The sequence below is a fragment of the Dipodomys merriami genome, unplaced genomic scaffold (genome assembly GCF_024711535.1).
Source record: "Dipodomys merriami isolate MVZ:Mamm:240054 unplaced genomic scaffold, mDipMer1.0.p SCAF_790, whole genome shotgun sequence".
In the NCBI taxonomy this organism is placed as follows: Eukaryota; Metazoa; Chordata; class Mammalia; order Rodentia; family Heteromyidae; genus Dipodomys; species Dipodomys merriami.
The window spans coordinates 112,668-128,837 of NW_027206391.1; the positions used below are offsets into that span (position 1 = coordinate 112,668).

At 35.4% G+C, this 16,170-nt stretch overlaps 1 pseudogene; it reads right to left on the minus strand.

Annotated features, from left to right (window-relative positions):
• Nucleotides 1-11,168: 11,168 nt before the first annotated feature.
• On the minus strand, nucleotides 11,169-11,265 carry LOC138818909 (U6 spliceosomal RNA; annotated as a pseudogene).
• Between the last annotated feature and the right edge of the window lie 4,905 nt (nucleotides 11,266-16,170).

Here is a 16,170-nt window from a genome sequence, read left to right on the forward strand (position 1 = left end):
TGTAAGGCTAGTAAAGATCTTCTCCCAATCGGTGGGCTTAATATTGATCTTGCTAGCTATGTCATTTGCCCTGCAGAAACTCTGCAACCGTATGCAATCCCATTTGTCCAACCTTTCTTTGATTTGTTGTGTTTCTGGGTCTCTATTCAGAAAATTTCGGCCTGAGCCAAGGAGACCTAAGGTTTCTCCTATTCCATCCTGTAATGTTTTCAGAGTGTCTGCTTTGAGTTCAAGGTCTTTGATGCATTTGGAGTTGATTCTGGTGCAGGGTGATATATAAGGATCTAGATTTAGTTTTCTACATGTAGTTAACCAATTTTCCCAGCACTATTTACTGAAGAGGCTGTCTTTCTTCCATTCTATTGTTTTAGCTTCCTTATCGAAGATTAGATGGCTATAGGTCTGTAGGTTCATTTCTGGGTTTTCAATTCTATTCCATTGGTCCTGAGGTCTGTTCTTATGCCAATACCAAGCTGTATTGATTACTATGGCTTTATAGTAGAGTTTGAAATTTGGTATTGATATTCCTCTAGCAGTGTTCTTTCCATTGAGGAGCGTTTTTGCTATTCGGGGTCTTTTATTGTTCCATATGAATTTTTGGATTGCATCTTCTATTTCCTGGAAGAATGAGGGTGGAATTTTGATAGGTATCACGTTGAATTTGTAGATAGCCTTGGGAAGTATTGCCATTTTCACGATTTTAATCTTGCCAATCCAGGAGCATGGGAAGTTTTGCCATTTTTTAAGTTCTGTGTTGATTTCCTTTTTCAAGATTTTAAAGTTTTCATCATAGAGGTCCTTCACTTCTTTGGTTAAGTTAATTCCTAGGTTTATTTTTTGTGGGGCTATTACAAATGGAGTTGCTTTCATAATTTCAGCCACACTTTTCTCATTGTTGGCATATAGAAAAGACATTGATTTTTGGGGGTTAATTTTATAACCTGCTACTTTGCCAAAGTTTTGAATCAGCTTGAGTAATTTGGGAGTGGAGTCTATGGGATTCTTTAAATACAAATCATGTCATCTGCAAAGAGGGAGAGTTTTATTTCTTCTTTCCCTATTTGGATCCCCTTTATGTCTGCATCTTGTCTTATTGCTGTAGCTAGGCATTCTAATACTAGATTGAAGAGAAGTGGAGAGAGTGGGCATCCTTGTCTTGTTCCTGTGTTAAGAGGAAATGGCTTTAGTTTTTCACCATTGAGTATAATGCTGGCTGTAGGTTTGTCATATACAGCCTTTATTGTATTGAGGAATGTTCCATGGATTCCTAATTTTTCCAGAACCTTCATCATAAAGGGGTGTTGGATCTTGTCATATGCTTTTTCTGCATCTATTGAGGTAACCATGTGATTCTTATTCTTGCTCCTGTTGATGTGATGAATAATATTAATTGATTTTCGTATATTGAACCCGCTTTGCGTCCCTGAAATGAATCCTGTTTGATCATGGTGTATGATTTTTTGGATGAATTGTTGAAGTCAATTGGCCAAAATTTTGTTGAGAAGTTTTGCATCAATGTTCATCAAAGAAATGGGTCTATAGTTCTCTTTCTTTGATGATTCCCTGCCTGGTTTTGGGATGAGGGTTATGATGGCTTCATAGAATGTGTTCGGTAGTGAGCTTTCTCTTTCAATTTCATTGAAGATTTGGAGGAGTATTGGTGTGAGCTCTGCTTTGAAGGCCTTGTAAAATTCCGCTGTAAAACCATCTGGTCCTGGACTTTTCTTAGCTGGGAGGTCTCTTATTGCTGTTTCTATTTCAATGCTTGATATGGGCCTGCTAAGCTGGTTTAACTCATCTTGGTTTAGTTTTGGCATGTCAATATTTGCTAGGAAAAGTTCCATTTCTGTCAAGTTCTCAAACTTATTAGCATAAAGTTTTGAGAAGTATTCCCTTATAATGTTCTGAATCTTGGTTGTTTCCGTGGTGATGTTTCTATTCTCATCTCTGAGTTAATTAATTTGGGTGTGTTCTCTCCTTTTTCTGATAAGGTTTGCTAAGGGTCTGTCAATTTTGTTAAGTTTTTCGAAGAACCAACTCTTTGTTTTGTTGATTCTTTCTATAGTTTTTTTGGATTCTAATTCAATTAATTCTGATTTAATTTTGATTATTTCTTTCTGTCTAGTGGATTGGGGTTTACCTTGCTGCTCTTTTTCAAGGAAGTTTAGATGTGTCATTAAATTGTCAGTTTCCGATCTCTCCAATTTGTTGATGTAGGAGCTCAGAGCTATAAACTTGCCTCTGAGTACTGCCTTTGCTGTGTCCCACAGGAGCTGGTAATTTGTGTGTTCATTTTTGTTGAATAGCATGAACACTTGAATTTCCTTTCTAATCTCTTCCATGACCCACTCATGATTCAGCAGTGTGTTGTTCAGCCTCCATGTGATTCCGGACTTTCTTTGGTGGCTTTTGGTGTTGAGTTCTAAATTTATTCCCTTGTGTTCAGAGAGAATGCAAGGTATAACTTCAATGTTTCTGAATTTAGAAAAGTATGCTTTGTGGCCTAAAATGTGGTCTATTTTAGAAAACGTTCCATGTGCTGCTGAGAAGAATGTGTATTCTGATGCTGCTGGGTGAAATGTTCGGTAAATGTCTGTTAAGTCTAGTTGATCTATGCAGCTGTTTAGATCTGCGGTTTCTCTGTTGAGTTTTTGCCGAGTTGATCTATCTAGTGGGGAGAGTGGTGTGTTAAAATCCCCAACAATTAATGTCTTTGGATCTATATGGGATTTGAGGGAAAGTAGTGTTTCTTTGATAAATTTGGGTGCTCCATTGTTTGGCGAATAGATATTTAGAATTGTAATATCCTCCTGAAGGAGAGATCCTTTAATTAATATGTAGCGACCTTCTTTATCTCTTCTCACGAATTTTAATTTGAAGTCTATTTTATCTGATATTAGGATTGCAACTCCCGCCTGTTTATGAGAGCCATTTGCTTGGTAGATTTTGTTCCAGCCTTTAACATTGAAAATGTGTTTGTTTTTACGGGCAAGATGTGACTCCTGCAGGCAGCAGATAGAAGGGTCTTGTTTTTTTTTTAATCAAACTAGACAGTCTATGTCGCTTAATTGGAGAGTTCAGTCCGTTAACGTTAAGAGATAGGACTGGGAGGTATATGGGAGTTCCTGCCATGTTATCCACCTTCTTGTGGGCTGCGAAAACTGGGTTCTTCCTAAGGTTCTTGGATTCTCAGTTTGGGTGCAGTTTCTTGGCCTTTGTTGCGGTCTTGTTGGTTTTCTATGTGTAGGACATCTTTAAGTATCTTTTGTAGGGGTGGTTTGGTGGAGATATATTGTTTCAATTTTTCTTTGCTGTGGAAGGTTTTTATTTGGCCTTCAGTTATGAAGGAGAGTTTAGCTGGGTACACTATTCTTGGTTGATAGATGTTTGTTTTTAGGGCATGGCATACATCATTCCAGTCTCTTCTTGCTTGGATTGTATCTGCTGAGAAATCTGAGGTAATTCTAATTGGTTTCCCTTTATAGGTGATTAACCTTTTCTCCTTGATAGCTTTAAGGATCTTTCCCTTGGTCTGGGTTGATCCTGTGTGGATTATAATGTGAAGGTGGGATGTCTTATTCTGGTCTGGTCTATTTGGGTTCTAAAAGCTTCTTTTATCTGAATAGGCCTAATTTTTTGTATGTTTGGGAAGTTCTCTGTAGGATCCTGTTAAACAAATTTCCTAGACCATTAACTTCTATTTCTAGGTGCTCCTCTACACCCATTATCCTTAGATTGGGCCTTCTGATGGTGTCTTCCAAGTGTTGGATAGACCGATCATATTTCTTGGACTTGTCTTGGATGGTTGTATGTTCTTTCTCTATAATATCTAGGCTGTCTTCAATCCTTGAGATTCGATCTTCTGCATGGTCTAACCTCCTGTCAAGACTCTCTACTTTGTTTTTTATCTCTTTTCCTTCTAATTGGTCAGCTTTGATGGCTTCAAGTTCTTTGTTGAAGCTCTGTTTTAGGTCTTGTATGAATTTCTTTACTTCCTTAATTTGGTGTTCAGTGTTAGTTCTCAAATCACTTAGTTGATTGGTTATTGTTTCTTTGGACTCCCATTCTTTCTGTTGGGTTCCATTCAGCATTCCCTTTGTGGTCTCCCTGACTTCCTTCAGCTCTTTGTTAATGGATTCCATGAATGCCTTTAGTGATCTTTGTGTATTCTCTACCTGGTCTCTCAATTCCTGAATTACTCTTTGATTAGCTTCCTCCTGTCTGTGGGATTCCTGCAGTTCTCTTTCTTCCCGTTCATGGGATTCCTGCAGTTCTCTTTGAGTGTTCTCTGCCTGCTCACGCCATTCCTCCCTTTCTCTTTGAGTATTCTCAAGTTGTTCACGCAAATCCTGTATCAGTTTTTGAGTAGCTTCCTCACGCTTGTGATATTCCTGTATAAACTTCTGGGATGCCTCCTCTCTCTCACTATCACGCTCATACAGAGTCCTTTGTACATTGTCAAACTTCTCATTTATCATGTTTGCTGTTAGTGTTTGTAGAGCTATTTGGGAACTCTCCTCTGGATTATTCTTTATCTGTGCTAATCCCTGATTATCAAGATTGGGAATTGAGATACCTGAATTTGCCATTTTTCTTGTGTTTTTCCAGCTTACTCGGCCCATTTGAGATGAAGATTGCACCAGTTTTGTGCTAGAACACTATCTTAAGGCAACCATCAACCAAAGTTTGTGTTTGTACAGTCAATAGTCTACAGATACAATCTAGTTCAACAGATACATCTATTCAACATCAAACAACTATATGTTAAAGGACTTCGAACCGCAGAAAAGAATTTGGAAAACCAGAAATTATTAGGATTAGGGAGAGATGTGGGTAAAAAATAGGAATAGATTGGTGTGGGGAGGCATAGGGAGAGTTAACTATGTCCTAATCACAATGCAGGAAATGGGTTGGGTAGGATGCAAGTAGGGAGAAGGAGAAAAAGAAGAGACGGAAAGGGGAATGAAGAGAGACCAGAAAAAAAATAGAAACGTAAAAATTAATGTTATTATAGAGGTTAAAAGACCGTCTATTTAGAGAGGAATGTGAATATGTTCAGAGAAGGGGAGGGACATAGAGGAGATGTGAAAAACTGTAAGGATGGGAAAGGGAGAAGAAAAGATCAGAAGTTAAGTAGAGCTAGACAAAAAACAAAAAGATAATTAAGAAAGAAAGAAAAAGAGAAAGAAGACAAGAAAAGAAAGGAAAACTTTCATTCACATATTCCTAAAATAAAAATTATAAGATGAGAAAAAAAAAGTTACTGGAAAACAATTATTTTTTCAGAAGAGGCAAAAATTAAAGATTAATAAAAGTTTTAGAAGGGAAAAAAAATATATATATGGTAACAAAAAACAAAAAACAAGCAAAAAAAAGAAAAGAAGAAGAAGAAAAAAAAAAAAAGAAAAAAAGTCTTTTGATTTTTTTTTTTGGGGGGGGGGAGGAGTGGGAAGAATCCTGTTTCTCCCTTTTGTATGTAACCAGTCTCTTGTTGGAGTCTCTGGTCAGCTTGAGGTCCTGTGGCTTGATTGATTTCTTAATTCGGTTGGTTAGAAGAGGCAGAAAAATGCTCTGCTTTACCCAAGATTTTGAGATCCCCCTCCCAGGTTAGTTTTCTGGGAGGGTGATCTGCTTTGAGAATCACAAAAGAGGGGGATGCGGTGATGAGGCTAGGTTCTGGGTAGAGTTGAGGCCTTTCAACAAACAGTAGCTTTTCCCTGGGGCTTTTTTGTGATAAAGCTCACAGCGCCCAGCCTGGAGCCATTCTCAGGGTTTCTGTTTTTCAATTGATTGTGGTGGCTGCTAGAGGGAGGGGCAGCCTCTGGCTCTGGTTACCCAGTGAAGCAAGGCACTCCAATGCCTGGCGCCTGAGCTGGGTGACTTTTCCCTGGATGGAGCTGAGTCTGGCAGGTCACTTCGCCGTTAAGTTCTTGTGACCTGCTAAAGGACTCCTTTTATTCCAAGGCCTGAGCTGGAGCTAGCAGCTCCTCCGAGCTTTGTCGGTATCCAAGATGGAGATCACCGGTGCTGGGGGGGAGGGGTGGCCTTCCCTCCTCTGCTCCCTGAGAAGGAGTGAGGACGTCGGGCTTGTACTCACGCCGAGTCTTGGATCCTGGGTCATCTCTGGTCTGCAAACAGCAGGATGAAGATGTCCGCTCCTTGTCGGTTCTTGTTGGTGTTGAGTAGAATCCGCTTGTCCGCTGCATCTGGCTCCTTCGTCCCGGACTCTCTGTGTCTCAGGTATGACCCCGCGGCGGTGTTCCCCGCCACGACCCTGCCGCCGCAGTGGCAGCTGATGTGTTTCCTTGGCTTCCCCTCTCTTGTCTAACTCTCTGTCCTGTGATGGCACACTTGGTGTGATTCTCTGGCTTAGGACTGTTCACTCGAACTCTAAAACTGCTTTCTATGCGAGAGCTTGTTCAGATTCCAGCTTCTCCTCCGCCATCTTCCTGGAACTCTCTTGATTGCTTTTTATACCTAACATTTTGAGAGAAATGTACTACTTTATAATGTTATTAAAGACAGACTGATATAAAAATCACTTTTCACCCCAGATAAATATTTTGCTTTTCATATACACAAAAATGCAGTCTGACATATTAATGTTAGGAATGAGAGGTTAAAAATCATAGGCACCAAGACCTAAGTATGAATTAAAGAATCTCCAACTTGTGAATACAATTGGTTTTAAAAGACATCAATACAACTGCATTTTTAAATTCCCTATGATAATGATAATGATTCCCTATGATAATGATAATGAAAATGATAAACTATTAACACTTAAAAATAATTCATTTTCTTGGGAGTAGGACACAAAACACAAGGTTAATTCTAATCATTTAAAAAGACCTTTATTTATACTAAACATTCACTCATAACTATAAAGATTCTAAAACTAACTGAAGTACAGAGACACAAAGGAACTAATTTAACTGCATCATGTACATTCAATGGACTGTTAATAGAAAACAAAGTTATACTAATAATTAGCTTACCCAATTCACTTACATTCTTTTATTCTATTCCATTTATTTTCATAAAAACTGGGTTTTCATAAAATGATGCATAAAAAAGCCTATATGCCCACTTACATTTTCAGATCTTAACAATATTTATTTCAGAAAATTTAGCTCTATAGTTAATGAACTGAAATAATACTAAAATATTCAAAGAACTTTCAGAAATTGCAAGACTTCCTCTGGGATGTTATGTATATTGGAAACGATATTCAAAAAGCCTTATTTGTTAAATGTTCATAGTTACTCCCACAAAAGAGCCATTGGTAAAGATCCCTGTGCATGTACAAAACACCTTCAAATGCATACACAATCTGGACATGACACATCCTTTTTGTTTGTTCGTTTTTGGAAGGAATATCTAACAAGAATATCGACAATACTTATTTTGTCTATAAGATGGGATATTCAAACGTAATATGGGTTTGATTAACTCTTAGTGCGAATAGATATGGTCTTGCAAAGAAAGTGATTCTCTACAGAAATCCGGAAAGAGTTTATCCAACTTGTGTTTCACAGGAATAACCAGAGAGTAATACCTGCTTGGTCAAGTCGGTCCAAATCACTCCATGAGTGTATCTTAAAAGTATAACCAATTTAAGAGGTCAAATATGAATTTTGTACTGACAATCATCTTACAGCAATAACTTACTACCTAATTATGTCCGTAGCTTCTTACCTCACATACAATAAGAGCTGAAAGCGGTCTCTTTCTCTAACTTAATGCTGTAAATGCTTTGATTATGATGACTTTTTTAGTAGACAAATAATATGTACAGAAGGGTGGTTCCACTGAAATGACATGACAGAACACTGATAAATAAAACATTGCAACACAGCTCTTTTCAGCCTCACCATGTCCACATTGGCAAGCAACATTGCAACAGCACACACACACATATACATGTGTACACATGTTCGCACATGTACATACACATATACATGCATGCTAAATTCCGGGTTTATTGTACAAAAAAGTTCAAATAAAATATTAGTGATTTGTACAAATGATAATATGCCTTATTACAAAATAATACATGAACCATCACACCCATGTTACATTTTACCTGCCTCTCCAAATGTGACCACTTAATTTATTTTTAATTAATTGATTACCTTATTAATTCGTTTGGTGCTAATACTAGGGCTTGAACTCAGGGTCTGGCTTTGTCCCAGAATTTATTTTTTGTTTCAGTTTTCTCAAGGCTAGCATTTTACTGCTTGTACCACAGCTCCATTTCTAGCTTTTTCTGGTTACATTCAAATCAGAATCTAATGGACTTTTTTTTTTCTTGGTCTGCTTTCAAACCACAACCCTCAGATTTCATCTTTCTGATTAACTACTAATAAAGACATAAGCCATCAGTGTGGCTTCTACTTTTTCCTCTATAATTATCTAATGCACATACTTAAATAGTAATTTAAAACTGAGAGAATAGAAGCAAGATGTACAGTGATGATACTCTCCTGTCAGAAATTCAAGTTAGTAATGTAAATTATTCTTAAGACCATACACAAAACATACCATATTATAGTGTAAGAGAACTCACTATTGAACATATGAGCCTTAAGAGCTTTCTAATAGATCCATTATTTATTGTTACCCAACATTAGAAAAATGTATGAGGCATTGGTAAAATAGAAGTCCTTTGCATGACTACATACATTCCTTGTTTTTTTTTAAAGACACGTGCTTTCATCTAAAAAGTAGGCCTGTCTATTGTCTTCATGTGATTTCAATAATTGAAAGTGCTTAGTGAGAAGGTCAAAATGTATTAGTAGTCCTTAACTATCAATTCTCATTTTTCTTCTTGGAGAATATAATGATCAAATCAATAATTCAGAATCAGAAATCAATAGTTCAGAATCATGCTTCCAGTGCAAGTGGATCACAAGTAAGAAATCCTAAATACCAATTTTCACAAAGTTTTGTCACAGATACAATCTCCCTGCCTTCTCTAGCTACTTTACTACCTTCCTATTTCTTCATTATACAGGAAAAGTGTGATTCACCTGATTTCAGTCAGATCTGTTGCTAGAATTATCAAGGAATTAGTTTATTGTCTGTAATTTGGTCAAAGTTATGTCTCTTTATGTAGGCTACTAAAAATGTATTTACTAATTTCAAGTAAATACATGAATTCTATTCCCATTTTTTTTTAAAATTAAAATTTTGTTTGCTCTATAAATTGATCAGAGGCATGGATTTTGTCGCTAGCTAGGTCATTGCACATCATCTGTCTCTCTCTCTCCCTTTCTTGGTTCTCATAGATAATATGATTGCTCCATAATTATCCTGATTTATTTTGCTTTCATATTTTTGGTTGCATCATTTCAGTTTTTGCTCTGCCATTTCCCAAATCATTTATATAGAAGGCGTTATTTCCTAATTTCTCATTCCTAGAATAAGCTGCACATGAAGACATCACTGGTCCTCATTTTCAGTGTGTACATTTAAATACGGAGGAACATCTTTCCTCTGCTCTCCATCAATTCCCTACTCTCCAGTTAGAATAATTTCGAATAGTAAAATTGGAAAAAGAAAATAAATCATGGTGAATAAACAGTTGCAGAAAAATCACTGGATATTTCTGACCAGTTCAACCAATGTGAACTATTAGGAAAATACATGGACACCTCATTCCCACTGGCACTCAAAGTTTCTCGTTAGGCAATTCTTAGGAATATGAAGAACAAGATGAAAAAATAACGAATGATATCAATTGCAAGAAAAAAATGGAGAAGGATCCAAGCAAATTTCTTCAATGGGCTGCCAAAAATATTCTGCTTACTACAGTGCGGAGACTTCTTTCCCAAAAGGCCACTCATGTGAATAGTAGGGATGACGATGAGTATACCCCTCTTCATCGAGAAGCGTACAGTGGACAATTAGACATTGTCAGTGAGTTGGTGTCTCAAGCGGCACATGCAATAACTGTAGATGACTGGACACCCCTGCACAGTGCATATACGTGGAATAATACCAGAGTGACTTCTTTATTACTTCATCATGATCCAAATACAAATGCCCAACTAAAGGCCTCTTGTCCCCCTTACATCTTGCTGCTGAGAATTGAGCTAGCAAAGATACGCTGGATCTCCTTCTGTTGAACCATTATATAAAACCAGGCCTGGAGAACAACATAGAAAAACTTGCACTTGATATTGCCAAAAGGATAAGTATGTATCACTACTTCTATGAAGTTGTGGAAGGCTGTACAAATTGTTCACCTATGTCCTAATGGTCGGGTTAAGTTTCTTAAATTTCAAAAATGCAAGTCGATCTTTTGTGTCCCTACAAAATATTTTCACAATCCAAATAAGAGCAATATATTTTATTTTGGTCTGTCATGGGGCTTGAACTCTGGGCCTGGGAGCTACCTCTGTGCTCTTCAGCTCAAGATGAGAGCTCTACTACATGAGCCTCAGCTCCACTTCCAGTTTTCTAGTGGTTTATTGGAGATAAGAGTACCACAGACTTTCCTTCCCAGGCTGCCTTGGAACCATGATCTCAGATCTCAGCCTCTTGTGGCATAAGCCACATGTGCCCGGCAACACCAATATTTTACAGTAAAAATTCATGGATTCTGCAGAATTCTTCCAAGTGAATTGCCTGCATTGGATGTCAGAATGTATTCAATAGTTTTTGTATACATGTATAATGATTTCTTCAGAGTTTGTGATTTTTTTAATCAGAAACAATTTTAACTTACCTGTTGAAATGAGTAGTACAGAAACTAAAATATTTCTGGTGCTTGTCTGAAAAAGTATATTTGACAATATCCTATATTCTATGTTTGCATAATGGTCATTATATATTTTATTTTCTCCTAGATATACTTTGAATTCTACATTATTTTATAATATTTAGGTTCATTAATGTGTCCTTTCTGATTACATTCCATATAGAAACAGTTTCATTCCTTTTTTCTAGGTCTTAATATTATTTTTCTTTGGGATAAAATGACAATGTTGTATAATTTGAAAAGTTTTGTAAAGTTTATGCTATGTAAACGCCTTCCTGAGGTGAATATTTAATACACTGATGTCAAACTAAATTTAATTATATGAATTACGTGTATTGTTACAGTTGTAATTTTGTAATCAACTTTTTAATAACTGTTTTTCATTTCTTGCATCTGAAGAATGAAACATATGGAATACTTCTCAAATTTTCATATTATCCTTGTGCAAGTGCCATGTTAATCTCTGCATTGTAATTTGAGTATTCGTGTTGCTGAAGCATGTAGTATCCTCTAAATTTAAGTAGTTAATGATGCCATCTTTATACAAGCCTATATCTATGGGTGCCTACTTGTAACAAGGAAACCGTATTGTTCCGAACAATGCTATCGATCTTATTTCCATAAAATTCTGTGAATAGTAGAAAAAATTATATTGATCGATCAATTGCTCACATTTGCAAATTTTTTTGTCAATGACTATCTTAAGTCTTTTTATTTGGAATTTGATCATACTCTCAATTATTTATAGATAGGTCCAAAGGTGATGCTTTTTCAAGTAATTATTTACCCAACTGTGTTAGCTATGTGGACCTAATGGATTCAAAGTAAGCATTGCTTAAGAGCTACTTCTAAACTTCTTCAGCTGATATTTTCCCAAATGAGGTGTTACTGGCACAAATGTCTACCTGAGCCTTTACCCTTCTTCCATGTGGGAACAGACCAACCAGAATATCTTACCCTGACAGCATAGATTGTATTACTAGAACAAAACTAATCTTGGTTACAAGGGATCATAGAGAGATGAACAGTTCAAACAGAACTGTTCAGACTAGAAGGTATTTTATCAAAATATAATTGTTTATTATACCTTCCATTTCAAAAGTAGTTAAAGCCAAGAAGGTAAAAAAATTGTTCATATGCATGATTACTTAATGTCCTGGCCTGTCTACTATCCAACCAGGCAGGAACTTACACTACTGACTTTTTATCACCAAATATTTTCATAGATGCAGGAGAAGTTCATATGTTTCTCCTCGTTATTAGGCATTAAATTGATACTGTTTTAATCACAGTGTTTCCTCTTGCCTCCATGCTGTAAATCTACAAATGGTAAAGCTTTAGGTCTAATTCTATCAAACACTAAGGTAGAGATAATGGAATAATACTTTAAAACAGAGTTGCGTTTCATACAGTAACTACAACAGAACAATGCAAACCTGTGCCTTTTAATTATATTATATATAGTTATATATTTTATATTTATATGTGCTGATTTTATATTTCACACAGTAAAACTTACTAGAATTAGTTGATAATTTGACAAATAAATTTATATTTATTTATTCCAATAAATAGAATTGGAATATAAATAATTAGGTTTAAAATATATATTAGAATATAAAAAGTATCAATGCAATGTCTATAGTATAAACTTGTGATACATCCTAACTGTTCTTGGTCTTCTGAATCCACATGGTAAAAAAACAATGTTTTCCTCTAATCTATAATGCATTTTACTCTGCTGCTCTGTCTATTGTTTTAACTATCTTGTCCCAAACTGTTTTTCTCCATATTTCAGAAGCATTCCTATTGATTATACCCAAATTTTGCTAAGATATCTAAAAAAACATTATTCTTCTGCAGTCCCCATGGGTCCTAGGATCCCAGGTCCCAGTTACCTGCATCATCAGATAACAGGGGCAAGACTTCTCACCAAGGCCCATGCAACATTTCAGCACATAGTAATTGAAGACCAATCTCAATTTCTCATTTCCTATATTTCAGGGCCCCAATTCCTTGAGATGCAGGAATTAGCAGTAAGCAATTGTGGAATGCAAGGCAACTTAAAATGAAGAATGAAATAACAAAATTTGAGAGAAAGTACTGTAATTAAAACATTCAACTTATAGATGACCAGCCCATATGAGTGAACAATTTCACAAAGTGTCATAAGATTATTTTTAATACCCCTACCCTATGATTAATGAAAGATTTTATTCCAACATAAGTGGGCCAAAAAATAGTTCCTTGAAGGATAGATCCATAATTGGTCTACTAAAGCCCAGAAAACTTGACTTAGGGGTCAAATGTAATTCAGAAAAATATTTGAAGCACTAAGGAGTGCTTCAAAACACTGGGAGTTCAGTACAACATGGTTCTGTTGTATAAAAATGTCACTCTCAAACCAATGATAATCTACATTTAATCTTCTGAAAGTGTATTCCTTTTCAAATAAACTTTTTAAAATCACATTCGTCAAAATGACATTTTACAAGTTGATGATACTTAGAGACATTACAAGTTTTTTAAGTGTAGGGAGCAAGTTACAATAGAGTTGAATTATTTACACAGCACTAATGCCAAACACGTTCAACTATTCATTAAAGTGTAGAAATAGTACCACCCACAATTTGTGTTTTTCAGTAAGGGCCTTCCAGAAATGTGTTAAATAGGTTAGCCTCCTAAATTTCAAACCCAAACCTGAGCTAATAAATTTCATCATTTAATAAGGTACACTTTAAAAAGTCACAAATAGTTGCCTTATCATATGTTATTTTATTTTTTCCCTCTGTCTAACATAGTAAGAAATATGACTTTAAGTCTTGAATATGGGTATTCATCAGAGATATGACAAACATAATATCTGTCTTCTATTTTTATCATATTCCTCTTTTGGAATAAATTTTAATTTTCTTCTTTTTCAAAACTTATAGGCAGTAGAAAATATTATTCCATGTAAAATAAAAGAATCACACCATTGTACAAAGCCATTTATAAAAATTCGTAGTTAGGAATACATTCTAAGCCATTTTTTTAACTTTCTTTTTGACTAAAGATTAATCTTCCAAATGGATGAGAATAAAATCTTGTTTAGGTGCTTCACCTCTCCAGTCTCCAGCAAATTGCTGCTGCAGATAAATCAATTATGGAAATATAAGCTGACATCAGTTCAAGAATATGCAGGATTTAATGTCCATGGAATGCATATAAACCATTCAAAGTATTAATAGACAGTTTAACACTGACTATCAGGAAGTTGAAACCATAGTGGAATTATAGTAAAGACATAGAATGAATGAAAAATGAACAAGGGGCAAGTACAGCTAGAATATTCAATGTACACATATGATAAAGAAGTGGTAAATTGGAAATAAATCTTGGAGAAAGGGTTGGTTGAGAATGATGGAAGGAGTGACTCCGATCTAGGAGCATTGGACAATTAGATGGATATATTTAATTGTAAAACAATTGCACAACCTTTTAAAATTCAGTTAAAAAACACAAGAAACAAAAAACAGAAAAATTACAACCAAACAGCAATCTCCAGAGAGTATGAATATGACCTCTCAAAATTTTAATCTATTAATGAAGGGCAGTCTTGGGAAAAGCAAACAAAACTGTTCAAAGAGGGAAGTTTGGGATAGGGGAGAATTTTGAACAGAATTAAATAGATTGTCTAAGGTTATAAATCACCTACATCTGCTGCAAATAGTATCTTTCTTCTACGAGTTTTCTGTCTGAACTGGATAATCCAGTCCTGAGACACACTTGGTAGCTTGTGAGGTTAGAGTTGAAGAAACAAGATCATGAACCCATTACTCCACTGGAGAGAAAACAATATATTTTCTCTAATCTCTCTTCACTACTCTTTCTTCATACTTTTAAGTCAATTGATTTTGAATTATATTTTTCCTTCTTCTGGCAAAATAATTCATTACATATTATTTGCCATTTTCTTCTTTCATGATGTTTAATTGGCCAAGTGAGTCCATTAAATATCCCTCTTGCATTTGGTTGCTATGAAACAACATTTATGTTAATGAGGAGAAATCTAATGTAAAACTTTGTCTCCAGAATACAGACCTAGAAGCTGTGATCACAAATATTTGGCTATTTTTTTCTTTTACCTTAAAAGACTTCTTGTGTCTAAAGTGCCCACAAAAATGAGTACTCCATCACTTGTTGGTTCAATCAGAATTGTCTAAGTTCAAAGATATATTTTCCTAACAAGATGCTGATAGGAAACAAAAAATACTGCACTTTTATCTTCTCTCTTAAGATTCTCCTTAGATACCATATCAGTAACAGTGAAGTTATTCTAGGCAAAATTATTTCAACAGATTATTTTTCTCTTGGTCTTGCATTTGTTCACCAAGATGTATGGAGGAGAATAGAGTTAAATCACCCATACCTTGGAAGACAGTGTCTGTTACAAAAGGACAATGCTTCTATGTCCTACTTCTATGTCCTCCTCTTAGCTCTTGCCGGAGTTCCAATTAATCACAGCTTCTTGGCTTCATGTCTAGTGAAGCTGAAGGACTATATGGGCTCCACCACTGTTAAATCTTCATTATTTCTCTTTTAAAACTCTTTAAGTTGCCTCATTTGGACGTGGAATTTATTTTCATGTCTTCATTCAATCAGTTCTGCACTGTAGTGAGCCAAATAGGCTCTGTAAACTCACTTTAGGGAGTAAAAATACTAACACAATTTAAATGAAAAAGTTTTGGCCTCCCTTCACTGCTGAATACAATATGCTTAACTAAGTCTTCTAAGAAAACTTTTTTTTTATTAACTTTTCCATTTGCTCAATTCTTTTCTAAACTTTTTGGCATATGTAATAAGAGAAGTCTTCACTATCTCATATTAATAAGGATATTACTTTTGTGAGCCACTTAGAAATGTGAAATCATTGGTTTGAAGTATCCAATCAGATTTTTTTCTGTGTTTCACTGCTTCACATCCAAAGACATTGTAGAAAGTGTTACAAACAAAAATGTGTAATCCCAACACCTTCTTTCATTGTGAAGGTCACTTTCTCCCTAAATATTTTGACTCAAATTATCTTTTTCAGAGAATTACTCTTTGGTAATTAAAGGTAAATTCACAAATTTTGATGCCTTATTTTTTTTAAGAACTTTGAATTTAAATTCCAATACAACTTTGTTTCAAACAGTGAAAATATATTTCCTGGGTAAGGACAATTCCAAGGGACCCTACAGGATTTACAGGTTTGTTTGTTTAGTGTGAAAAAGAGCCATCTTCATCCACATTGCTCCCTCTCTACTAAGTCTCCTTGGATTTCTTTGCATGAAAAGACTATTCTTCCAGGCAATTTAAATTTTCGTAATAGACTAAGTTGTTAAAATTTTGAACAATTAAAATTTACCTGTCAGAACTTTAAA